At 44.7% G+C, this 26,929-nt stretch overlaps 1 protein-coding gene across 1 annotated transcript in view; it reads right to left on the bottom strand.

The window, feature by feature from the left end:
* LOC140191194 (CD209 antigen-like protein C) overlaps window positions 1-25,660 on the bottom strand; it is a 74,372-nt gene extending 48,712 nt beyond the window's left edge. Inside the window, exon 1 of the mRNA XM_072248351.1 lies at window positions 25,487-25,660. The gene's annotated coding sequence lies outside the window, so the exon portion shown is untranslated. The remainder of the gene's footprint in view (window positions 1-25,486) is intronic.
* Between the last annotated feature and the right edge of the window lie 1,269 nt (window positions 25,661-26,929).

Here is a 26,929-nt window from a genome sequence, read left to right as displayed (position 1 = left end):
CACTTGGCCCATCGTTAATGCTCCACCAGTCAATCATGACTGATTTATCCCTCTGAACCACATTTTCCTGCCTTCTCCCCTTAACCTTTGATCCCCATAGTAATCATGAACCTATCAACCTTCGCATTAAATATATCCAATGACTTGGCCTCCACAGCCATTCGTGGCAAGGAATTCCACGGATTCACCATCCTCTGGCTCATCTCTCTTCTAAAGGGACGAGCCTCAATTCTGAAGCTGTGCCCCCTGGTCCCAGACTCGCCCCCTATAGGAAACATCCTCTCCACTTCCACTTTATCTAGGCCTATCAATGTTCAATTGGTTTCAGTGAGATCTCCCTCATTCTTCTAAATTCAGTGAGTACAGCCTCAGAGACATTGAATGCTTCACATACGTTACCCCTTCCATCAACCTCCTCTGGACCCCCTCCAATGCCAGCACATCCTTTCTGTGATAAGGGACCCACAACTGCTCATGTAATTCCAAGTGCAGTCTGACCAATGCCTTAGAAAGCCTCAGTGGTACATCCTTGCTTTTATATTCTAGTCCTCTTGAAATGAATGGAGACATTGCAGTTGCCTTCCTTACTGCTGGCTCAACTTGCAAATTAACCTTTGGGAATCCTGCACTAGGACTCCCAAGTCTCTTTGCATCCACATTCAGAATTCACTCCCTGTTTTGAAAATAGTCTATGCCTTTATTCCTTCTACCAAAGTACATTCCTACACTATATTCCATCTGCCATTTCTTTGCCCATTTTCCTAATCTGTCTAAGTCCTTCTGCTGACTCCCTGCTTCCACAACGCTACCTACCCCTCCACCTATCTTCATATCATCCGCAAATTTGGCCACAAAGCCATCGATTCTGTCATCCAGATCGTTGGTATATAATGTGAAAAGAAGCTGTCCCATTACTGACCCCTGTGGGAAACCACTAGTCACTGACAGCCAACTAGAAAAGGCCCCCTATATTTGCATCCTTTTCCTCCTGCCAGTCATCCAATCTTCTGTCCACATTGGCACCTTTCCTGTAATACCATGGGCTCTAGCTTTCTGCTTCTTTTTGTATGCCCTATCTTTTTTCTTTAATGCTGTCTTTGGCTTCCCCTTTTAGCCATGGTTGTCTTATCTTCCCTTCAGGATGCTTCTTGAATGCAATGAACTGATCCTGTGCCTTCCAATTTACCCCCAGAAACTTCAGCTATTGCTGTTCTGCCATCATCCCTGCTAGTGTCTTCTGATCTTATGTAGCATCTCTCTAAGAATTTGATTTCATTTTTTACCAACAGAGACACCCGCCCGCTCTGTCCATGTACCTTTCCTTTTGGTATGGTTTGTATCCTTGGATGTTGAGCTCTTCTTTCAGCCACAACTCAATGATACCCACAATGTTACACCTACCAATTTATAACTATGCTACAACATTTACCTTATTTCATATACAGTATTCATTCAAATATAACAGCGTAAGTCCTGTATTCATCACCCTCTTCAATTTTCTCTCCATGTTACCCATCTAAGCTAATCATACTTGCCAACATTTGGCCCACGTCACTCAAGGCTTTTCCTATCCTGTCAAAGTACCTTTTAATGCTATCTGTCTTCTCCCCCCTTCTTCTGGCAGCTCATTCCATTTACTTCGCAGGCTCTGGGTGAAAAGGCTGTCCCTAAGATTGTTATTAAATGTTTACCCTCTCTTCTTACACCTATGGTGTCTAGTTGTGGTGTCTGAAAAGAGGATGCTGTCCAAGTTGCATGCCATCTTGGTCAATGTCTCCCATCCACTACATAATGGACTGGTTGGGCACAGGAGTACATTCAGCCAGAGACTCATTCCACCGAGATGCAGCACAGAGCGTCATAGGAAGTCATGCCTGCCTGTGGCCATCAAACTTTACAACTCCTCCCTTGGAGGGTCAGAGACCCTGAGCCAATAGGCCGGTCCTGGATTTATTTCATAATTTCCTGGTATAATTTACATATTACTATTTAACTATTGATGGTTCTATTACTATTTATTATTTATGGAGCAACTGTAATGAAAACCAATTTCCCCCGGGATCAATAAAGTATGACTATGCTGCAAAGAGCAAAGTCCTAGACTGTGTAACCTATAACTCAGTCCCTCAAATCCTCACAACATCGTCATAAATCTCCTCTGCATTCTTTCCACCTGTGGTATCTTTCCTATAAGGGGGTGACCAAAGCTGAACATAATATTCAAAATGAGGCCTCAACGAAGTCTTTATAACCGCAACATAACGTCCCACTGATAGAGTCATCTTTGCTCAACTACACTCCAAGTGGACTTGGTTTTGCTGGCTTGTCATTTGAGAAAGCACGTGATCACACTTCTCTGTGAATGTACCATTCTGGCCTGAATGGGTCCAACTTCAAGTCAAGATAAAACATTCATGCTGGGTATCTATAGGACATCCAGAATTGCAAGGAGGCTCAAGGGACTGCAGATACTGTAATCTAGAACAACAAAAATTCTGCGGGTGGAACTGACTGGGTGAAGCAGGATCTGCGTGGTGGGTTTGGAGGTGAAGGGAATTGTGGATATTTCCCACTGAATCCACGCATTAGGATGCACTGGAAGTGCACGTTTGGAGGGTGAGATGAGAGTGTTTAGAGGGGGCAGCAAGGAAATCAAAGAGAGAGGCCAGCCTTTGAAATCTTGCATTTCTGGTTGCCTAGAATTTGAGATCCTCTGCAGTTCCATAACTTCAGCTGGAAACATCCCATTCCATCGTTAGTCTTGCTTCTTTAATCGGTGAAAGGAAATGTGGGGTTTGGCCCTCATTATGTTACAGGGTCTGATTTCTAGCCTGTGACACCAGCTCAGCAGTCTAAGGCTAGCTGCTAACTGATCCCCGCATCAGCTGTTTCCAGCTCCCGACAAACTCCACTCTGTCAGACTGACCAAATTTTTGGCCTAGAAATAACTTGGCCTGGTATGGAAACACAAATACCCTTGAACAGAAAGCCCTACAAAAAAGTCCTTCATGGGTAAAGCCCCCCCCCTTACCATTGAGCACATCCACATGGAGTGCTGTCATAGGAAAGCAGCATTCGTCCATCAAGGGCTCCCGTCACCCAGGCCAGGCTCTCTTCTCGCTGCTACCTTCAGCTAGAAGATACAGGAACCTCACAACAGACACAACAAGTTCAGGAACTGTTATTACCCCTCAACCATCATGCTCTGGAATCAGAGGGGATAACTTCACTCACTTTAGCACTGAACTGTTCCCACAACCTATCGACTCACTTTCATCTTGATATTTATTGCTTATTTATTTATTATTATTATTTCTCTTTTTTTTCTTTTGTATTTGCACAGACTGTTGTCCTTTGCACATTAGTTGCTTTGTTTGTCCTGTTGGGAATGGTCTTTCATTGCTTCTATTGTGTTTCTTGGATTTACCGTGAGTGCGTGCAATAAAATGAATCTTAGAGTTGCACATACATCTGCTTTGATAGTAAATGTACTTTGAACTTTGAACTTTTGAGTCTCATTCCTTGCATTAAAGTAAAACGCAGTGTGGAGAAGCCAGTTGCAGGAACAGATGCGGCAGGTCACTTAATTACCCTGAGAGGGTGTGCCATGTTCCCCACAAAGACCTGTCATTTGTCAGTATCAATCCTTCTTCCCCCTTGGACTTATCTAACTAGACCCCTTTACTATTTTCCTCAATTCCCCTCACAGCAGCAAATTCCTACTTGTCACTCCTCACTTACATGGCTGATTGGATATTTTGTCAGTGACTTCCCCCTACAGGCCACTCTGACAAGTGGAACTTTATTTACAATTGAGCAGATGCCCAGATTTGGGGGAGGCCAGTTTCTGTGGTATCAGAGTTCCCACCATGAGAATAAACTGAAAACCATGCTCAACGCTGCAGAGTACAACTCCAGACATTTTTGTAATCTGCACATTAATAGCCCATCACCTTCAATAGCCCCGAGAAATCTCCTTAGAATCTGTCATTTGTCTTTGGTGATCTCCTATTAGGAAATGAGACAGGGTAGGTGACAGAAGTTTGTGTAGGCGAACACTTTGTATGTAGTGATCATAATGCCATTAATTTAAAGGTAAATAATGGAAAACGATAGGCTGGTCTCCAGGTTGAGATTCTAAATTGGAGAAAGGCATATTTTCAAGGTATCAGACAGGACCTGGGAATTGCAAATTGGGACAGGTTGTTTTCTAGCAAATGTATACTTGGTAAGTGAGAGTACAGAATTTTTACGTTCCTGTCAGAAAAAAAAGGCAATGATAACAGGTTTAGGGAACTTTGATTTTTGAGGGATATTTAAAGTTCGAAGTAACTTTATTATCAAAGCACATACTGTATGTGTCACCACATACAACACTGAAATTCATTTTCTTGTGGGAATACTCACTAAATTTAAGAAGATAACAGAATCAATGGAAGATTGCACCCAGTAGGGCAGACAAACAACCAATGTGCAAAAGACAACAAACTGTGCAAATATAAAACAGAAAAAAAATAAATATACAATAAATATTGAGAACATGAGATGAAGAGTCCTTGAAAGTGAATTCATAGATTGTGGGAACTATTCAGTGAAGGGGGCAATTGCAGTACCACTGGTTCAAGAGCCTGATAATTGAGGAGTATTAACTGTTCTTGAACCTGATGGTCTGGGTCCGGAGGCTCCTGTACCTCTTTCCTGATGGCAGCAGCAAGAAGACAGCCTGACCTGGGCGGTGGGGGACCCTGATGATGGATGTTGCTTTCCTGCGACAGCACTCCATGTTGATGTACTCAGTAGAGGGGAGGGCTTTACCCATGATGGACTGGACTGTAATTTTCCATTCAAGGGCATTGGTATTTCCATGTCAGGCTGTGATGCCAACAGTCAATAAATTCCCCACCACACATCTATAGAAGCTTGTCAAAGTATTAGATATCATGCCGAACATTCACAAAACTACGAAGGAAATAAAGGTGCTGCTGTGCTTTCTTTGTAATTCCACTTATGTGCCGGGCCCAGGATAGGACCTCTGAAATGATAACACTGAGAAATTGAAAGTTACTGGCAACTTCCACTTGTGATCCACTAATTAGGGGTGACTTGTGGACCTCTGGTTTCCTCCTCCTGAAGTCAATAATCAGCTCCTTGGCCTTGCTGACATTGGTTGTTTTTTTTATGGCACCACTCAGCCAGATTTTCAACCTCCCTCCTATATGCTGATTCATCACCACCTTTGATTTGGCCAGCGACAGTGGTGTCAACAGCAAACTTAAATTTGGCATTGGCACTTTGTTTAGCCTCACAGTCATAAGTGTAAAGCAAGTAGAGCAGGGGGCCAAGCACACAGCCTTGTGGTGCACCTGTGCTGTTGGAAACCGTCGACGAGATGTTGCCAATCTGAACTGACTAGGGTCCAATGAAATGGCATCTGCTGTGGACCTGTTGTGCTGGTAGACAAATTGAAGCAGATCTAAGTCACTTTTCAGGCAGGAGTTAGTGTGTTTCATCACCAACCTCTCATCACAGTGGATGTTAAGTGCGACTGGATGATAGTCACTGGGGCAGGATACCACATTCTTCTTAAGCACCTGAGATAAGTTGCTGAGGCCAAGGTTAAGAAAAAGGAGGACGTGTATAGCAGGTAGAGGCAGGCAGGAACAAATGAGGTACTTGAAGAATACAAGAAATGTAAGAGAAGACAGGAAGGAAATCGGGAGGGCCAAAATGAAGTTGCTCTAGCAGACAAGGTGGAGAATCCTAAGGGCTTCTACAGCTAAAGTATATTAAAATCAAAAGGATAGCAAGGAACAAACTGGTCCTCTGGAAGATCAAACTGCTGTTTATAAAATTCAGTTCGGCACTCAACACCATCATATGCCTGAAATTGGTGGGGAAACTGTCCTTGGTGAGTCTCAACACCTCCCTCTGCAATTGGATACTCGACTTCCTAACAGAGAGGCCACAGTCAGTCCGTGTGGGCAGTAGTGTCTCTTGTCCCATTACACTGAGCACTGTGCTCCTAATGCTGTGTTCACACTGCTGGCGTATGACTGTGTCGCAGGATCCAGCTCAAACCGTGTCATCAGGCTTGAGGTTGACACAACAGTGGTTGGCCTTATCAAGAACGATGATGAGATGGAATATAGAGAGGAAGTGGAGTGGCTGGTGGATTGGTGTGAGAGGAAGTACCTAAGCCTGGACGTGGAGAAGACAAAGGAAATCATTGTGACTTAAGCAAGTCGCAGATAAACCATCCCCCTCTGTGAATACATGGCTCCTCTGTAGAGAGAGTCAAGTGCACCAAGTTCCTGGGAATCCACATTACAGATGACCTCACCTGGTTCCTTAGTATCACCTCCCTGAACAAGAAGGCATAGCAGCACCTTCAACTGAGGCAAGCAAGGCACCTACCCCCCATCTTAACTCTGTTTTACAGGAATACCATTGAGAGCACCCTGACAAGTTGCTTCTCCATCTGGTATGGGAGTAGTCAAGCATCAGATCAGAAGTCCCTGCAAAGGATTGTGTTAACAGCTGAGAGGATCACAGGGGTCTCCCTACCATCCATCGGGACAGTCATCAGGAGCGCTGCACACACACACAGTGATCTGAGTATTATCAAGGATCCCACCTATCGATCCAGCATCCCCTTTGACTTTCTCCCATCAGGCAGGAGACTGCAATTCATAAAAACGAGAATGGTCACAATGTGAAACAGTTAAACAGTTTCTTCCCCCAGGCCATTAGGCTTCTGAACTCCCTGCCACATCGTATTCGAAGTGTGGCTGGTTAATTTGTTTCGTACCTTACAATATTTAATTTCAATGCATTTTAGTTAGTAATTTATCTTGGATTCATCTGTAGATTTTATCCTTACCTTCATAAGTTATCATGTGTTATGTGTGTTATGTGCTTTACACCCTGGTTCAAAGAAACATTGTCTTGTTTCTATATACATTCTATGGTTATATACGATATATACATGATGTGTTGGTGCGTGGCCAAGTGGTTAAGGCGTTTGTCTAGTGATTTGAGGGTCGCTAGTTCGAGCCTTGGCTGAAGCAGCGTGTGTGTCCTTGAGCAAGGCAATTAACCACACATTGCTCTGCGATGACACCGGTGCCAAGCTGTATGGGTCCTAATGCCCTTCCCTTGGACAACATCGGTGGTGTGGAGAGGGGAGACTTGCAGCATGGGCAACTGCCGGTCTTCCATACAACCTTGCCCAGGCCTGCGCCCTGGAAACCTTCCAAGGCGCAAATCCATGGTCTCACGGATGCCTATAAATACATGATGCTATTAAACGACAATAAACTTCACTTGGCTAGACTAATCTATGCATGGAACCGAAAGAGATGTGGGAGATCTTACATTGATATTTTGCATCTGTATTTACTCGTGAGAAGGACACAGGGTTTATAGAAGTGAGGCAATGCAGCAGCAAAGAAATGGACCCGATACAGATTACAGAGGTGGAGGCATTTGCTGTCTTAAGGCAAGTTAATGTGGATAAATCTCCAGGGCCTGACTAAAGTTGTTTTGCTGTTTAGGAAAGGCTCTAAGAATAACCAAGGAAATTATAGGCTAATGAGCCTGACATCATTAGTGGGAAAGTTATTGGAAAGTATTCTAAGGAACTGGAACAAGTATTTGGATAGACAGGGACTGATTAGGGATAGCCAACATGGCTTTGTGTGTGTTAGGTCATATCGAGGAAGGTCCTGCATAGGCAGTTGGTCAAGAAGGTGAATCACTTAGCATTCAAGATGAGTTAATAATTTGGATTAGACATTGTCTTCACAGAAGAATTCAGATAATGGTTGTAGATGGTTACCTCTCTGACAGGATGCCTGTGACTAGTGGTGTGCAGCAGGGATCAGTGCAAGGTCCACTGTTGTTCGTCACCTATATCAATGATCTGGATTATAATGTGGCAAACTGCAAATTTGTGGATGATGCCTAGATTGGGGGTGTAGTGGACAGCAAGGAAGACGTTCAAGGCTTGCAGCAGGATTTGGATCAGCCAAAAAAATGGGGGCTGAAAAACAGCAGATGGAATTTAATGTAGACAAGTGTAAGGAGTTGCACTTTGGGAGGACCAGCCAAGGTAGATCTTATACGGTGAGGCGTAGGGCACTGGTAGTGCAATAGAACAAAGGGATCTGGGAATAAAGATTCATAATTCCTTGAAATTGGTGTCACAGTTAGACAGGGTTGTAAAGAAAGCTTTTGGCATATTGGCCTTTATAAATGAATGTATTGAGTACAGGAGTTGGGATGTTACGTCGAAATTGTATAAGATGTTAGCGAGGCCAAATTTGCAGTATTGTGTCCAGCTTTGGTCACCTACCTACAGGAAAGATGAAAAGAAGATTGAATGAGTGTGGGGAAAACTATGTTGCTGGGATTTGAAGACCTGAGATATAGAGAAAGGTTGAGTTGATTAGGACTTTATTCCCTGGAGCATAGAAGATTTGATAAAGATACACAAAATTATGAGGGGTGTAAACACAGTAAATGCAAGGTGGGTTTTTCCACTGAGGTTGATTGAGACTAGAACTTAACCCAGGCAACCTGTTCATATTCTATACCTTCACAGTATGGTTCAGGTCAATTTTGACCTGGCCCAAGAATCCCCTCATAACAAGTGTCTATACCAGATTTTGAACCACAGATCTATTTAGAATGTTTAAATAGCCTATCTGACATTAATAAATGGGTGATTAATTCCTAATTAATGTTTCAAAGATCTAAAACCCATTTCAATAGATATGGGTCAAATTTGACCCAGAATGGCCTCAATGCACAAAAATCTGTAGCAAAAATATAAAATTTTTAAGTACTTTCATTTTTGCTCATTTTGGGTCACTTTAGGAAAAGTCATCAAATTCTGGCTTTAAAAATGGCATTTAGGGTGTTTTTACTGCTGTCAAATGTCAAAACGGGTCAGATTTGACTCAAATAGTATGTAAGGTTAAGGTCATGGCTTAAGGGTGAAAGGTGAAATGTTTAATGGGAACATGAGGGGGAATTTCTTCACTCAGAGGATCATGTGAGTGTGGAATGAGTGCAATACAAGTGGCTGATGTGGGTTCTGATTATCAACATTTAAAAGAAAATTTAAGAGAAAATTGGATAGGTACATGTATGGAAGGGGTATAGAAGGCTCTGGGTGCGGGTCGATGGTACTAGGCACAGGTTTAAGATGAGAGGAGAGAGATTTGTTAGAGGGAAGAGAAGGTAACTTCAGAATCAGAATCAGGATCATTATTACTGATACAGATATATACAGAAGAAGAAGAAGAAAGCCCTTAACTCCGAGTGGAGTCATCAGGACGCTGTCATGATGGCATTTCTTTTAGCAGGCTTTCAGATTTTTATGAGGCCAAGTTGAGACGCTGAACCCCGCATGGATGGAAATTGTGCAAGAGAGCCCGCTGGATTCCAACTTGGGAGCCTTCGCTCCGAAGTCCGGCGCTGATGCTACTATACCACCAGCTATCTGATATATATATATATATATATATATATATACACACACATATACACACACGTCATGAAATTTGTTGCTTTGCAGCATCCATACATTGCAAAATAAAATAATTACCACAAGCTACAATAAGAAATACAAAAAAATGAATTGTGCCAAAGGAGAGCAAAATATAGTGACTTTGTCTTCTTGGGCTCATGGATCATTCAGAAACCTGTTTGCGAAGGGAAAGAAGTGGCTCACAGAGGGAGGTCTGTTTATGGACTGAGCTACCAGCGGATATGGTTGAGCAGATACATTAACCACAGTTAGGATACTTGCACAGTATAGGCGCAGCAAAAGTTTAGAGGGATACAGGTTAAACACAGGCAAGTGGGATCTGCTGAGGTGGGTATTTGGTTGGCACGGATATCCCAAGGCACAGCACAGGGGGCGTAAGGTAGAGGGATGGAGATACAAAGACGGGACCGAGGATACAGTGAGTTGGTTACTGGAGACATGAGACCCAAAGCTTGGCTGACAGAATTGGTTTAACGTTCCTTCCTAAATAAGAAGTGGGGGTTTAGAGAGGAAATTCAGGCTTGGGAGATTGACATCAGGAATGCTCAAACAGATGAAAATGGAGGGCGAATATACCTCAGGAGAGATGTAGGACGGGAGGAGGTTGAAGGAGTATGGGGGTGGAGAAGAACAAGAGGAGGTTTGAGATGCACGGTAGGAGATGGTAGAGGAGGTTAGAAATTATGGAGGGTAGGGGCAACAAGGGTTTAGGGAGATATGGGAGAAGGGTAGCATAAGAGGGGGGTTTCTCTATCACTCTATGCAACCATCCATGACATGATGAGGAGGGATTTCCAGAGCTTTGGCCACATCCCTTAGTACAGTGACAGGATGCCTTGCAATAAGTGCTAAAACTGTTAATAGTGGAAACCATGCTGAAGGAGTGGGTGCAAGAACCAGTTCCCACTGGGCAGGGCAGATCCACAGAGGGAACTCCAATTGAGTAGAATCAGTTCCCACTGGGAGGGGTAAATCCACGGAGGGAACTCTGATTGAGGGCAATTGTCAAGAGGGTTACCGGGAGTTGGGAATCAGTTTGATGCAGGTTGTGATTCAGAATGAGGTGGTGAAAGAGTAGGCAGTGGGGAAGGAGTGAGGAGGGTGTGGGGCTGGAGTTTGGGAGAGAAGGCAGGAGAAAGGGAGTAGGGAGGAATGGGGAATGGGAAGGGGAGGGAGTGGATGGGAACGGGAGGAAGGGTCACACTAAACGAGCAGAGGACACTGGAGCAACTATGTGTCTGCAGTGGGGCTGACTGCATCTGTCCCAATCCATTCATTGTATAACTCAGATAGGTACCGACAGGAACCGCAGCTTCCTTCCTCAAAACCCGCCGGGAGAACCAGGTGCGGGGGGGAAGAAATCGATATTTCCTGCTCTTAAACATCAATGTAGGGCTTTTGCCAAATGAAGTTAAATTTGACAGCTGAGGGTGATATTGAACAAAGGGAAAGCAGGGAAAGTGCCTCCTAAATGGTTGGCAGCAGATCTCTGGGCAACCAGTTCATTCGGATTAACTGGAATGTGTTGATCCTGCTGTGCTTAAGACAGCTGCACAGTCATTCAGAGCAGGAAGGGTTGGCCATAGGGTAGCTGTGAGACATTGGAATTTGGGCTGCAGACCCACCCCAGGAGGACACTGTACACAGTGAGTTAAACACCCTTTCAGACCACAGCTACTCTCACAGGCAACTTTGGTAGGTATCCGGCCCCCCTTCAAATCCTGGCACACACGTGCTCCTCGGAGGTTTAAAAATAGAAAACTATCAGGACACTGATTTTGCAGTTTTCTGTGGGGTCTTGCTATGTCAGTCAGCGGCAGTGTTTGAAACACTTCATCAGTGAATACAAGTTAACGGTCCCTGATGAGTGACTTCCTTTGATTTCTGAATGTTGAGCAGCTATTTTTTTCAGAGAAACACCATCAATCAGAAATCTGACATCAGGCCTTTTAAGGAGATATGGATCCTGAAGACCAGGAAGGGTTTGGCTTCAGAAAACACCCTTGCTCAAATGGCTCAGGGAGAGTAGGCATATGGAGGCACGGGAGCCAGTGGTGCAGCTACAACATCTGTATGTTGCAAAGGTCAGAGGAGTGGGTGGGGAGGGGAAGCACAGAATGCTCCCAGAATTAATTGTTGATAGGAATCCAGAACAGAGGGAAATAATGTAAGATTACAGCATGGCTTTACTGAAAAAAAAGTGAAGATCAACTGTTAATGATCAGTTTTCTTTCTCCATGCCTTTCTTTCTCACCTCTCTCTCTTTATTTCTTATTTCTACTGTCCTCTCTCCTACTTTCTCTCTGCCTCCTGTCTCCTTTTCTCTTTCCTTCCTTCCTCTCTTTCTAGCTTTCTTTCTTCTCTCTCTCACTCCTTCTTTCCTCTCCAGCTCTCTTTCTACCTCACCTCTCTCCCATTCTCACTCTCTCCCTCGCGATTCTCGTTTTGTACGTGGGATGGGTTCAGGAAGCGTTTGATTGCTTGTCTGAGGTCTGAGTTTAGGAAGATTTGGGGAAGAGAGCTCCAAAGTTGGAACAGCTACCTCCAGTTCTGGAAGGGAACACCAACACGTTCCTCTTCCCCATTATAGAGGGGGTGAGAGGTAGCGAAGAGGGAGGGGAGTGACTAAGCAAGACGACAGAGAGGGGGCGGGAAGGAAAGAGCAAGAGGGATATGAGAGAGTTAAACAAAGAAAAGAGGGACAATTCATCATTCACCTCTGTGGCTGTTAGTTGTTGACATATCTGCCTGACACACACCATTTCCATACCCACTCTCCGTGTGTTCACAGGGGAGGACAGAGCTATGCTTCTCCGTAAGGTATTGGTCCAGGGACCTTTGCCCTAATTTGCCTTTGAACTCCCAACTTGTTTTGTTCAAATGTTCAAACAAATATATCCTGAGAGACATTCTCCCTGAGAAGAAATTGTTTAAAATCCATATTTGTTCTGGCCAATACCTTTTCAATTAGTTCAAAGTGGTCACTCAGCCTGTGTATGGCTTTACAATGTTCATATTGTGGCCTCTGCTTCTCAACTTCAGCAGAACACACACACACACACACACACACCCACACACGCGCACACACTCCCCACACCCCTCTTTACATCGGCAGCATAGCAGTGAAATCTGTGAGCAGCTTCGAACTCCTGAGAGTTCTCACACAACCTCTCATGGTCCCAGAATATACTCTACACGATCAGGAAAGCCCACCAATCCCTCTACTTCCTGAGGAGCTCTGAACAATACACATCATTACTCACATGATTCTACAGATGTGCAGTAGGGAGCATGCTAACAAGCTGCATAGCTCCTTGATACAGAAAGTGCACTGTGGCAGACAGGAAGGCTCTGCAATGGGCATTCAAAACTGCCCAGTCCATCACCACTGGCACCAGCCTCCTGGCTATCAAGGACATGTATACAGAAAAGTGCCTGGAAAGGGCTAGTAATATCATGAAGGATCCCACCCACCCTGGTCATGGACTGTTTGTCCTACTTCCATCAAGGAGGAGGCTATGTAACACTTATGCCAGGACCACCAGACTCAAAAGCAGTTACTTTCCCCAAGCAGTAAAGCTAACCCACCCCTCCACACCCCCAACCACCACTACTTTATCATTTCCTGTCAGTCACCTTATGTACAGATACTCTTGTACCTAGCATCACTTTATAGACATATATTCAATCTATGTATATAAACTATCTTATGTATTTATATTTATTGTTTTTATTATTATATTCTTTATCTTATTGTGCTTCTTTAGTGCTGCATTGGATCTGGAGTAACAATTTTTTCATCCTCCATTACACTTTTGTACTAAGGAGATTAAACAATCTTGAATGTACAATGGAGAAACCAGATACAGATTGGCTGATTACTTTGTGGAAGGGCGGCACTCAATGGTGGTGATCAGCAGCTACTGTTACTGCCCAGTCTACTCCCACTCTGTCCCTCAGGATGTAGTTCCTGCACTGTCAGAGTGAGGCCCAGTGTAAGCTGGAAGAACAGCCCCTCATCTTCTCTATGGGCTGTTGTTTTATACCTCACTGCTGCTGGTTAAATCTTCACAGTTGCTAATTAGCTTTCCCTGTCGCTGGTTAACTACTCACTGCTGCCAGTTAAGTCTTCACTCCTTCTGGTTAACTTTACCTGTTGCTGGTTAACCATCCAGTGCCGCTGGTTATCTCCTCCCACACTTGCATTTTGCAGCCCCTACATTCTTTTGCCTGAGTTTTCACTCTGACTGCTTCCGTTCACTCATTAGCAAGATAACCTGTTTACAGCATATCCACAAGGTCACTCTTGGTGTTCCCCCATCGGAGGCATACCTCTTCCCCACTCTCGATGCAGTTTTTCAAGCTGCCTTTGTCCCCTTCCCAGGTCTGAAGAAGTTTCTCGAGCCTCAGTTTTCCTTCGCACATATACAACCTGACTTGGTGAGTGTTTCCAGCATTTTCAGGTTTTACATTACAGTGCAGAAACAGCGAGATCCCAAACCAGAAATCATTAAAGCTGGCAAGATTCTGCAGGTGCTGGAAACCCGAAACAAAACAGAAACTGCTGGAGATTGGGACCTCCTCATTGGCTTAGGGTGGGTTTGTTATGGTAATGTTATTGGAGATAGCCAAATGCAGTAACGATTTCAACGTGGCGGCAGCAAACGGTGGAAAAACTAGACGAGAGTGGAATCTGTCACCCTAAGCTTCCGGTGCCCACCTCTTCAATTCACCAATTGACTGCCTCTGGCCTCTGGCACTCCCTCCAGAGAAGCCCAGTGCAATTTCAGGGCGCTGCACCACCTCTCACTGAGCACGTGGTAGCTGTCTGTGTTCACCACTCTGGACAGCAGGCTCAGATAATCAGAAAGCCACAAGAAATCCAGCAACAGGAGCAAGGAAAAGCCATTCCACCCTTTGCGTCTACTCTGTCATTGGTTAAGTTCATGGATGATCTGCCTGGGCACCATTTTACGTAGAACAGAGAACAGTACAGGCCCTTCGGCCCACAATGTTGTGCCGACCCTTTAAACCCTGCCTCCCATATAACCCCCCCAACCTTAAATTCCTCCATATACCTGTCTAGTAGTCTCTTAAATTTCACTAGTGTATCTGCCTCCACCACTGACTCAGGCAGTGCATTCCATGCACCAACCACCCTCTGAGTAAAAAACCCACCCCTTACCTTAAAGCCATGTCCTCTTGTATTGAGTACTGGTGCCCTGGGGAAGACGCTTTGGCTGTCCACTCTATCTATTCCTCTTAATATCTTGTATACTTTTATTATGTCTCCTCTCATCCTCCTTCTCTCCAGAGAGTAAAGCCCTAGCTCCCTTAACCTCTGATCATAATGCATACTCTCTAAACCAGGCAGCATCCTGGTAAATCTCCTCTGTACCCTTTCCAATGCTTCCACATCCTTCCTATAGTGAGGCAACCAGAACTGGACGCAGTACTCCAAGTATGGCCTAACTAGAGTTTTATAGAGCTGCATCATTACCTCGCTACTCTTAAACTCTATCCCTTGATTTATGAAAGCTAACACTCCATAAGCTTTCTTAACTACCCTATCTACCTGTGAGGCAACTTTCAGGGATCTGTGGACATGTACCCCCAGATTCCTCTGTTCCTCCACACTTCCAGGTATCCTGCCATTTACTTTGTACTCTGCCTTGGAGTTTGTCCTTCCAAAGTGTACCACCTCACACTTCTCCGAGTTGAACTCCATCTGCCACTTCTCAGCCCACTTCTGCATCCTATCAATGTCTCTCTGTAATCTTTGACAATCCTCTACACTATCCACAACACCACCAACCTTTGTGTCATCTGCAAACTTGCCAACCCACCCTTCTACCCCCACATCCAGGTCGTTAATAAAAATCACGAAAAGTAGAAGTCCCAGAACAGATCCTTGTGGGACAACACTAGTCACAATCCTCCAATCTGAATGTACTCCCTCCACCACGACCCTTTGCTTTCTGCAGGCATGCCAATTCTGGATCCACCTGGCCAAACTTCCCTGAATCCCATGCCTTCTGACTTTCTGAATAAGCCTACCATGTGGCACCTTGTCAAATGCCTTACTAAAATCCATGTAGATCACATCCACTGCACTACCCTCATCTATGTGCCTGGTCACCTCCTTAAGAACTCTGTCAGGCTTGTTAGACACAATCTGCCCTTCACAAAGCCATGCTGACTGTCCCTGATCAGACCATGATTCTCTAAATGCCCATAGATCCTATCTCTAAGAATCTTTTCCAACAGCTTTCCCACCACAGACGTAAGGCTCACTTGTCCATAATTACCCAGACTATCCCTACTACCTATATTTGCACCTTTCCAAAATCTGCCTCCAAATCTGCTCCTCGGTATCGCTGCTGCTACCAGGGGGCCTATAGAATATTCCCAATAGAGTAACTGTTAAGGATCCAGCTTGAACACTGGGTTGAAGGGCCTCTGCTGGTAGCTCTGGATCACGACAGTCTTTAATTTCTGTTTTCTTTCACCTGGCCATGTGGGTTTTGGCCCAGCCCCTTTCCTTTTTGGACTTCCTCCAATTACCTGCTTGTCTCCTCATTTGCACGCACCTGTTTCTAATTTTCACTCATTACCCTGTCCATTTAAACCCTGCCTTGACTAGCATTCTCTGCCAGTTCATCCCAGTTTTGATCCATGTTGTCCTAGCCTGTCATTGTGACTTCTGCCAACTGATTTTGCCTGATTCTGTGTTTTGGATTTTGCTTGTTCTGGGACCTGACTTTTGCCTGTGTGCTCTGGACTGTTTGCTCTTGACTGACTGTCTTTCCTAGTAAGACCTCTGCCTGCCATTTTGGATTTGTGCCTGCCTTCTGTTTTTGAAAGACTGTTGCCTTTGTGCTCCCTGATAAATCCTGGTGAAAAAGGATTCATTGGTCTGCCCTTGAGTCCCACTGTAACCTGACAGTAACTGCTCCCTTCTTGTTTCTGACTTCTACCCATACTGACTCAAAAGAGGATCCTGCTACATTACCCACCCCTTCTGTAGCTGTAATAGTATCCCTGACCAGTAATGTCACCCCTCCTCCCCTCACTCCATTCCTTTTAAAGCACTAAAATCCAGGAATATTGAGAATCCATTCCTGCCCTGGTGCCGGCCAAGTCTCTATAATGGCCACTATATCATAATTCCATGTATGTATCCAAGCTCTCAGTTCATCACCTTTGTTCCTGATGCTTCTTGCATTGAAGTACATGCACTTTAGCCCTTCTACCTTACTACCCTTATACTCTTCATTCTGTTTCTCTTTCCTCAAATTGAAGTTTCAAATGAACTCAGTGATCAAGCCTCTACAGCCTCTGGGGTGAAGAATTCCAATGACTCACCGTCCATTGTAGGAAGATAATTTCACCCTCAGAAGGTATACACATGCTTCAGGAGTAGAATGTCATAGTGCAGCTATGTAACATTTTTGTTAGGCCACACTTGGAGTATTGCACACAGTTTTGGTTGTCCTGTTATAGGAAGGATGTGGGAGTTTTGGCAAAGTATTGGATGGGCAACTTAATCAGCATGGATGAGATGGCTACAGGACATTCTTCTATGCTGTATAACTCTGGCTCTACAATTCAATTGGGTAGATGAGGAAACTGGCCTGGAAATTGATTTAATACATTTAGTGTCATTAAAATTAAATTCTGATCTATTGTGTGAGTCACACCAGCACTACAGAAGTGATTTTTATAGAAGAAATTGGATGACGAAGTGCAAGGGTAGATTAGTAAGTTTGCAGATGTCACAAAGGTTGGTGGTGCTGTGGATAGTGCAGAAGGTTGCTGTAGGTTACAATGGGACATTGATAGGATGCAGAATTGGGCTGAGAAGTAGCAAATGGGAGTTCCCCCCTGGAAAAGTGTGAAGTGACTCACTTTGGAAAGTTGAATTTGAAGGTAGAATATAGGGTTAATGGCAGGATTCTTAGCAGTGTGGAGGAACAGAGGAACCACATCCAAAAATCCCTTAACATTGTAGTGCACCTTCATAGGATTGTAAAGAATGCATATGATATGATGACCTTCATTAATCAGGAGATTGAGTTTAAGAGCCATGAGGTAATGTTGCAGCTCTATAAAACCTTTGTTAGATTGCACTTGGAGAGGGTTCAGAAGAGGTTTACCAGGATGCTGCCTGGATTAGAGACAATATCTTATGAGGAGAGTTTGCATTGCTCTTTGGAATGAAGGGGGATGAGAAGTGACTTGATGGTGGTGCGTAAGATAATAAGAGGCAATGACTAAATGGATAGCCAGAGACTTTTTCCCAGGGTAGAAATGGCTATTACGAGGAGCATAATTTCATGAAATTGGAAATAATTATAGTGGGATGTCAGAGGTAAAGTTTTTACACAGAGCAGCGGGTACACGGATCACCCAGCCAGGGGTAGCTTTAGAGGTAGATACATGGGGATATTTAAGAAACTCTTCGGGAGGCACATGATGATAAAAAAATGGAGGGCTATGTAGGAGGGAAGGGTTAGATTGAACATGGAGTAGGTTTAAAAAGTTGGCACAATACTATGGGCCAAAGGGCTTTACTGTGCTATAATGTCCTGTGCTCTATTCGCTAGCCTGTTGCATGTGCAAATGAACCTTTCGTGATTCATTCACAAGCACTCACAAGTATCAATAGGATAGAGAGTGGGTAGAGAAGGTAGGGTTGTTCTACCAGTAAAGAATGAAATCAAATCCTTAGAAAGGTCTGACATAGGATCAGATGATATAGTTAAAGTTAAGAAATTGCAAGGGTAAAAAGACTGAGTTACTGTATATGCAGGTCTCTGAACAGTAGCCAGGATGTGAGTTGCAAGTTACAAAAGGCAATATTTGAAATATGCAGATAGGTTGGGGAAAATCCAATTGGTGCTTGATCCCAAGAGGATGAATTTATCAAATGCCTGCAAGGTGGTTTTTCAGAAAAACCTGTAGTTGAGCCCATGAGGGAAAAGGCAATTCTGGATTAGGTGTTGTGTGATGTACCAAATTTGATTAGGGAGCTTAAGATAAAGGAACCCTTAGGAAAGAGTGATCATAATGTGCTAGAATTCACCCTGTAGTTTGAGGGGAAGAAGTTAAAATCAGATTCACTGGTAATACAGTACAGTAAAGGGAACTACAGAGGCATGAGGAGTGAGTTGGCCAAAGTTGATTGGAAGGGCATACTAGCATGGATTACAGCAGAGCAGCAATGGCTGGAGTTTCTGGGAGCATTTGGAAGGCACAAGATCAGTTCATCCCAAAGAGGAATAAACATTCTTAAATGGAAGATGAGACAACTATGGCTGGTGAGGGAAGTGAAAGACAGCATAAAAGCAAAAGACAGCATACAATAGAAAAAAGATTAGGAGGAAGTGAGAGGATTTGGAAGCTTTTAAAAAACAGCAGAAGCCAACTGGAAAGGAAATAGAGAAAAAAGTCTAATATGAAGGTAAGCTAGCTAATCATATAAAAGAGAATAGCAAACAGTTTTTCTCCAGATATATAAGAAGAAAGAGAGGTGAGAGTGTAAATCAAACCATTGGAAAATGATGCTGGAGAGGTATTAATGGAGGAAAAAGAAATGGCATACGAATTCAATAAGTATTTTCCATCACTCTTCACTGTGGATGACAGCAGTAGCGTACCAGAAATTTGAAGATGTTAGGGAGAGTACTGAGTGTAGTTACTATTAATTCGGAGAAGGTACTTGGGAAGCTGAATGGTCTGAATGTATATAGGTCACCAGGACCAGATGGACTGCACCACAGGGTGGCTGAAGAGATTATGGAGGCATTGGTAATGATCTTTCAAGAATCACTAGATTCTGAAATGGAGGATTGAAAAATGACAAATGTCCCTCCACTCTTTAAGAAGGGAGGAAGGCAAACAGCAGGAAATTATAGACCACTTCAGTGGCTGGGAAGATATTAAAGTCCATTAAGGATTAAGGGTGAGGTTTCCGGGTACCTGGAAGCAGATGATAAAATAGGCAGATGTCAACATGGTTTCCCTCAGTGGAAAGCTTTACAGACAGGTCTGTTGGAATTCTGAGAAAATAATGGGTAGGATAGACAAAGGAGAGTCAATGGAAGTTGCTTACATGGATTTTCAGAAGGTCTTTGACAAGGTGCCACACATGACCTATTTAACAAAATATGAGCCAATAGTCTTACAGGAAAGATTATGGGAAAGTTGAGTTCTGCAGGGTCAGAGTTGGGTCTGCTTTTTTCACATTATATGTTAAAGACTTGCTAACAGAATTGATAGATTTGTGGCCAAGTTTGTGGATGATACAAGAATAGGTAGAGGGGTAGATAGTATTGAGGAAACATGGCTCTATAAAAGGACTTAGTCATATTAAAAGAATGGGCAAATAGGTGGCAGATGGAATACAATGGTCATGCATTTTGGTAGAGGGAATAAAGACATAGACTATTTCTTTAATGGGGAGCAAATTTAGAAATCAGAGATGCAAAGGAACTTGGTAGTCCAAGTTGAATTGGTAGTAACGAAGGTAAATGCTATGTTGGCATTCATTTCAAGAGGAGTAAACATTCAAAGATTCATTTGATTACCAAATTATGTATGCAGAATACAACTCTGAGACAGAATAACCATGGAAGTCATTGACGACCCCTCCCACACAAAAAAGAAAATGAACCAAAACCCGCAAGCCCAAACACCCCCCCTCCCCCCACAACCTCTTCCTCACCTAAAACTAAAAGATCGTCCACCCAGACATGGCAGCTAAAACATCAAACCCCTAAACCCTCCAACATTTCCCTCACACAAAAGCTAACAGATTGCCCACCTGGATATGGCATCAAAAACATCAAGCTCCTCCCATGCAAAAAACACAGCAACATTGACATCAACCACCCAACCCCTCCCTCACCCAATAAAAAGTAACATATTGCCCACCTGCCAATCACCAACAAGAAAGGAAACAGAAAAACTGAACGAGACCAACGTGAACTACAGTCCACACCAGTAATCATGTGTCTCAGAAATTTGAAAACATCCTGGAGTAAAATCAAGGATGTAATGCTGAGACTTTATAAGGCATTTTGTCAGAGCACAGTTGGAGCATTGAGAGCAGTTCTGGGCTCTGTATCTAAGAAAGGATTTGCTGGCATTGGAGAGAGGAGGTTGATGAGAATTAGGAGCATTTGATGTCTCTGAGCCTCTGCTTGCTGGAGTTTACAGGAATGGTGGGGGGGGGCAGGTGGATCTCAATGAGAGCAATCAAATATTGAAAGACCTAGCTAGAGTGGATGTGGAGAAGTTGTTTCTAATAGTGGGGGAGCCAAGGGCCAAGGTGTGGAGGCCAAGTGTTTGGGTATATTTAAAGTAGAGCTTGGCAAGTTCTTCATTGGTAAGGGTGTCAAAGGTTAAATGGAGTAGGCAGGAGAATGGGGCTCAGAGGGAAAATAGATTAGTTGTGATTGGATGACAGAGGTCTTGATGGGCTGAATGGCCCAATTCTGCTCCTTTGTCTTAGTCTTTGGGTCCCTCTGCACAACAGCATGTTGCAATCTTTCACCATTTAAATAATAAACTTTTTGTCTATTTTTCCTTCCAAAGTGGATAACCTTAAATTTACAAATGTTGTACTCCATCTGCCAGACCCTTGCCCACTCACTTAACCTATTTATATCTGTCTACAGACTCTCTCTACAGACTCTCCCTGCATCCTCAGCTTGTTTCTCCCCTCAATTTATCGTCAGCAGACTTAGATATGCTACTCTTGGTCACCACTTCTAAATTGTTGATGTATATTGCGAACAGCTATGGGCCCAACAACAGCCCTCGCAGCGTTTCACTCATCACTGACCGTCAACCAGAGATTCACCCATTTATCCCAAATCTGCCTTCTATTGGTTAATGAATCCTCTATCTATGATAATACATTACCCCAACTCCAGGCATCCTCATTATTTAGATGTCTTCTGGAAAACCAAATATACAACGTTCACCTATTCCCCTCTATCCACTGCGCTCATTATATCAATAAATCAAAGTACGTTTATGATCAAAGAATGTATAAGTTATACACCTTAAGATTTGTTTGCTTACAGGCAGCCATAAAGCAAGAAACTCGAAGAACACAATGTTTTAAAAAAAAGACCATAAACACTGCTCAGAGAAAGGGGGAAAAAAACGCAGATCACGTAAACAAATGATGTGAACGACAGCATTCTGAACCAGACTGAGCATTTAAATCCACTCCCCCGAACAGCTGGAATAGTAGGCCCAAGCCTCCATCTCAAGTTCAGCATATTAGTGTGTGAAAATGCCACAAAACTTGCTGAGATGGTGGCCACTAGAGAAAGGAATAAACATCGCATGAGAGCGTGGAAAATCAGCCCGACCCTTGCCTCCGCACTTGGGCTTTCCAGTCTATCTGGGCTAGCGTTTAAATTGTCCAAGCACCGAGTAATACCTCACTCTAGGGCTGGGCCCCGGCGTAGTGACACACCAGGTCTGCACAGCCCAAAGCTGTGCTCGATATTACCAAATCGGCTCAGCGCTTGGAGAAATACAACCTCGCACCCGGGTTGTGTGGACGGGAATCGGACTTATTCCGCATCGACTCCTCTTCAAGTTGTTCGCTCCAACAGCAACAGTGATACAAACACCGTCCGCAACTCTGTCTTGAACACATTGTTACATTCCAGCTTTGGTATGCTCCCGCGTGGCCCATCTTTTGAATCAGCTTTACCTCTGCTTGCTTCTTCATTGTTTGTAGTGATAGTTGACCACAATTTACTTCAGAAAAGGTGTTATTAGTGATGCTTTTAGTCATATTTCTTGCCTTCTGATCTACCAGTAAGCTGTTGCACAACTTCAGTAGTACCATCTTAAACCAGAATCCTCAAAGAACTCCAGGAAGTATGTCAAGCACAGCCTGTCATTCATGAATCTATACTGTGTCCGCCTAATGGAACAACTTCTATCCAGATGCTTCGCTATTTCTCCATTAGTGATAGCTCCAAGCATTTTTCTGACTACAGATTTGCCCACGTTCCTTTTTAAACCATGGTGTGGCATTTGCTGTCTTCTAATCTACCAGGACCTGCCACGGTGTGGAGAATTTTAGTAAACTGGATACGCTAGTTCCGCTTTTCCCCTGGGGTTACTGGGAGAGGTGTACAGTATTACAACAGGAAGAGTGAGCAGATAGAAGGAAACTTCTCCCCGTACTGGATGCCCCTTGAATTGGAGGGTATACATTTAAGGTGACAAATGAAAGGTTTCGAGGGATCTGATGAATTTTCTTTCACCCCGAGTATGGTTGGAATAGAAGGCACTGTTTGAGGGGTTGGTGGAGGCATAGAATCTCACACATATAAAAGCTATCTGGGCAGACACTGGAATTGCAAAGGCGTGGTAGGTGACAGACCGGGTGGTATTAAATGGGATGATTGTAGCTAGCTTTTTGAGGATCAGCATGGACATGATGGGCCAAAAGGTCTGTGGTGTAAGACCCTGTAACAGGTGGTGAGTATCCAAGATGGGATTTGAAACCTCGAGGATGTAGATCGGTGAAGCCTAGAGGTCACATGAAACTGTTGCAAGGAGCAGAACTCCTCACAATGTACCGACTCAGCTTCAGTCCATCTTCCCACTGCACCTGGGGGAGAATCTGTGGGTTCACATTCACTGCTTCGGACATCTCTGAACACACAGGACTAGAGTGGAAGTGAGTCACCTTGGATGCTTAAGAGGGAAAATGGATGGAATACAGTAAAATGTGTCTAACAGTTGTTGTGATGATACCTGTGTAATAACTGGGGAAATGTGAGTGCAGTGATTGGGATTACACGCCTATGTAATGGTTGCTGGTTGATACAGTACGTGAGTAACAGTTGGGAGGATGACATGTAATGTCTGGGAATGACATGGGTGGGAGTGACATGTATGTAATGGTTGGGAATGACATGGATGTAATGGTTGGGAGGGTGGTATGTGTAATGTTTGGGAAGAAGAAATGATCCAACAATAATGATGGGGGAGGGACATGCCAAACCTGGAATGGAGGAGTGGGGTGGGACGCCGGTAGTGGGTGAAGGTACTAATCCCAGTTTAATAGATGATTGATCATGACACAACTGTAATGGTTGGGAAATAATGTTATATGTAATGAGTGAAGGGGAGGGAATGCTAACAATGGATTGGAACGAAAGACTTCTGTTCAGTGCAAGAAAGAGGGTGAGAGATTGTAATGGGGAGGCCGTGATGCTCTTGTAATCATACCCCTCCCAATGGGGATCATACTGTTCCCTTCCACTCAATCATTACTCAGTAACTGGTGTGCCATTGCCCACCTCCTCACCTGTAATGGATAGTAAGGAGTGAATCACGTGTCTTAACTGGGTTGGGGATGGTTTGTAGGGCAGGAATCATTGAAATATCCAGCCTGCAATGGGCAGGTGGAGTATGGCACACCTTTGATAGATCAGCTTGCCTGTAATGAGTGTGAGCGACAACTGTAATGAGTGTGAGCAATGACTGTAATGAGTGTGGGCAATGTCTGTATTGACACCTATAATGTGGCAATGACCTGACTGTTGGTGTTGAGGTGGGTGGCAGGCATGCTCAGCTGGGGTTGGGGTACTGTCCAGTGTATCAACCTGTCAGTTTGCGGTGACTGGGAGGGTCCAGCTCAGGTCCGTGACCCTACCCACCCCAGTGGACCTGCAGGCCTATCTTGATCGACCATGGTTAGGTAACTTGACAGCTTGCACACAAAGGGTTAACATCCAGGCATGGCCCTTTCAGCTGTTCCAACATCTGCGGCAATCACTCTCCTTACATGGAGCAGTGCTCACGTTCCTGTGTGCCGGGTGCTGTGGATGGCCAAGTGTTGACAGTGCTGAGAACGAAGCAGTGAGAGCTCTGCTGCGAAGCAGCCCCTTTCTAGGCCTTTGGGGAGTCAGACCAGGCATCTACTGCGGTGACATGAAACACACTGTAACTGAGCTCTCCCTGCCCATCAGTGGACGGGTGACATCCTACACTCAGTCAAACCATAGATTCCTGAACCCTAATCCCAGCTCCCGAAACTCATTTGATCTCTGAAACCTAACCCTAACCTCCTGAACCTACCCCTGACCTCTGAACCCCAATGTTGATCTCAAATCGCTAGTCCTGGCCTTCTGGGCCTCACCCTGACATCTGAACCCATTTCTGATCCTTGAATGCCTACCCTGTTGTCCTTAGCTTACCCCTGACACTTGAACCCCAAAGCTGACCTCTGAGCTTCACCTTGACCCCTGATGCCTAACTCTGAATCCCCTGGAGACCCACCATAAACACTGAACCCTAATCCTGACTTCTGAACCTCCCTGAACATTGTTCCTGACCCTCTGCCCTTTGCCCCTCATCCTGGCCTTGAACCTTGTCGTGACTCCTAAACAATGATCCTGACCCTGATTATTCTGACCGGCTTCTCAACGCCCTTCCAACCGGTCTGCAGCCCATCACTGACCTGAAGCAAGTCAAATTGCCCGGTATTCCGACTGGGGAGCCACAGGGGTATACACACACACACACATACAGTGCCCCGCCCTGCTGCGGGCAATGAGTCCACAGTCTCCCGTTATCTCAGCCTCAGCGCAAGTGGCTGCGGACTTCATGCGGTTGGTGGTGTGGAGATAGCGGAGCTCCCGCACTCCCAGCGTCAGTCCACACCATCCTCCTACCCGCCCCCTCCAGGTAGGAGACAGACCACAGCCCCAGTCACGCCAGTCTTAATATAACGTCCAGAGCTGGGGCAGGAATTGACAAACTAACTGTTCATCTGGCAGCTTGCAAACTCCAGACGAACCGACCGCGGGTGCCTTTCGTCCCAATTAAGGTAATGAAGAGTGTGACTCATCTTGCATTTAAACTTTTCAATAATCACGTTAGACTTACAACTCTATGCCGAGTGTCTGAGCACGCTGTCGCTCAGAGATTGTCCAATATCTGGCCGTTACTTTCTCCCTGCAGCGGAAGACGTAGGTTCGTTCACACAACAAACACAACCAACTTCAACAAAGAAACTTCACCCGGGCGCCTTTCACACAGCCTGACTCACCAAGCTGTTCGCAGTCCAGCCTCCTGCCTCCCGCCACTCCCACTCAGGCAGCTCCCCTGCGTACCCGATTACTATTTTAACTCTTGCAAACTCTTTGACTTCTCCACCTAGCAGCCAAGTCCTGTTTTCAGGCGGGAGCCTCCCAACGTGTTTTGAATGTGGCCAGAACAGGGGCTGTCTGGGATATCCAGCCCCCACTGTGTGGGTCTGTTACCTCAATGAGAGGCATTCATCGTGAGGATTGACAGAGGCTTTTCCCCAGGGCTGAGATGGCTAGCAGGAGAGGGCACAGTTTTAAGGTGCTTGGAAGTAGGTACAGAGGAGATGTCAGGGGTAAGTTTTTTACGCAGAGAGTGGTGAGTGCGCGGAATGGGCTGCCGGCGACGATGGTGGAGGCGGATACAATAGAGTGTTTTAAGAGACTCCTGGACAGGTATATGGAGCTCAAAAAAATAGAGGGCTGTGGGTAACCCTAGGTAATTTCTCAGGTAAGGACATGTTCGGCATGGCTTTGTGGGCCAAAGGGTCCGTATTGTGCTGTAGGTTTTCTATGTTTCTACATTTCCTATGTTCTACAACCACAGACCACAGCAACTGCCCATTGTGAAGGAGGTTTAGCCATGTCCCCAAACACCTTCGCAAGTTTTACCAGATGCACTTTAGAAAGTATCGTATCCCAGATGCATCACGATGTGGTATGTGGCTCTGCCCATGGGTGCAAGAAATTGCGGTTCTGAACACAGCCTGGACTATTGTGAAAACTGACCTCCTCTTTATTGACTGTCTGCACTTCCCACTGCCTCAGGAAAGCAGCCAGCACAAGGAAAGACCCCTCCCACCACCCAGCTCATTACCTCTTCTCCACCAACCCCCACCCCACACTTTACAACATGTATCACCAGCTACAGTTTTATGTGCATCCCATCCAGATAGGTCATTACATACATTCCCGTCACTGTCTGTAAGGAATTTTTACATTCTCCCCATGACTGTGTGGGTTTCCTCCAGGTGCTCCGGTTTCTCCCACAATCCATAGACGTACCAGTTGGTAGGTAAGTTGGTCATTGTAAATTGTCCTGTGATTAAGCTTGGGTTTTATCGTGGGTTACTGGGCAGTGCAGCTTGAAGGGTCCGAAGGATCAGTTCCACGGCGTGTCTTAATAAAGCAAACACCTTGCCCTGATGAAGGGCCTTGGCCCGAAATGTCGACTGTTCGTTCTTTTCCATAGATGACCTGCTGAGTTCCTCCAGTGTTTCGTGCGTGTTGCTTTGGATTTCCA

The sequence above is a fragment of the Mobula birostris genome, chromosome 32 (assembly GCF_030028105.1).
Source record: "Mobula birostris isolate sMobBir1 chromosome 32, sMobBir1.hap1, whole genome shotgun sequence".
NCBI lineage: Eukaryota > Metazoa > Chordata > Chondrichthyes > Myliobatiformes > Myliobatidae > Mobula > Mobula birostris.
Note: the sequence above shows the minus strand (reverse complement) of the source record. Positions and strands in the feature narration are given on the sequence as shown.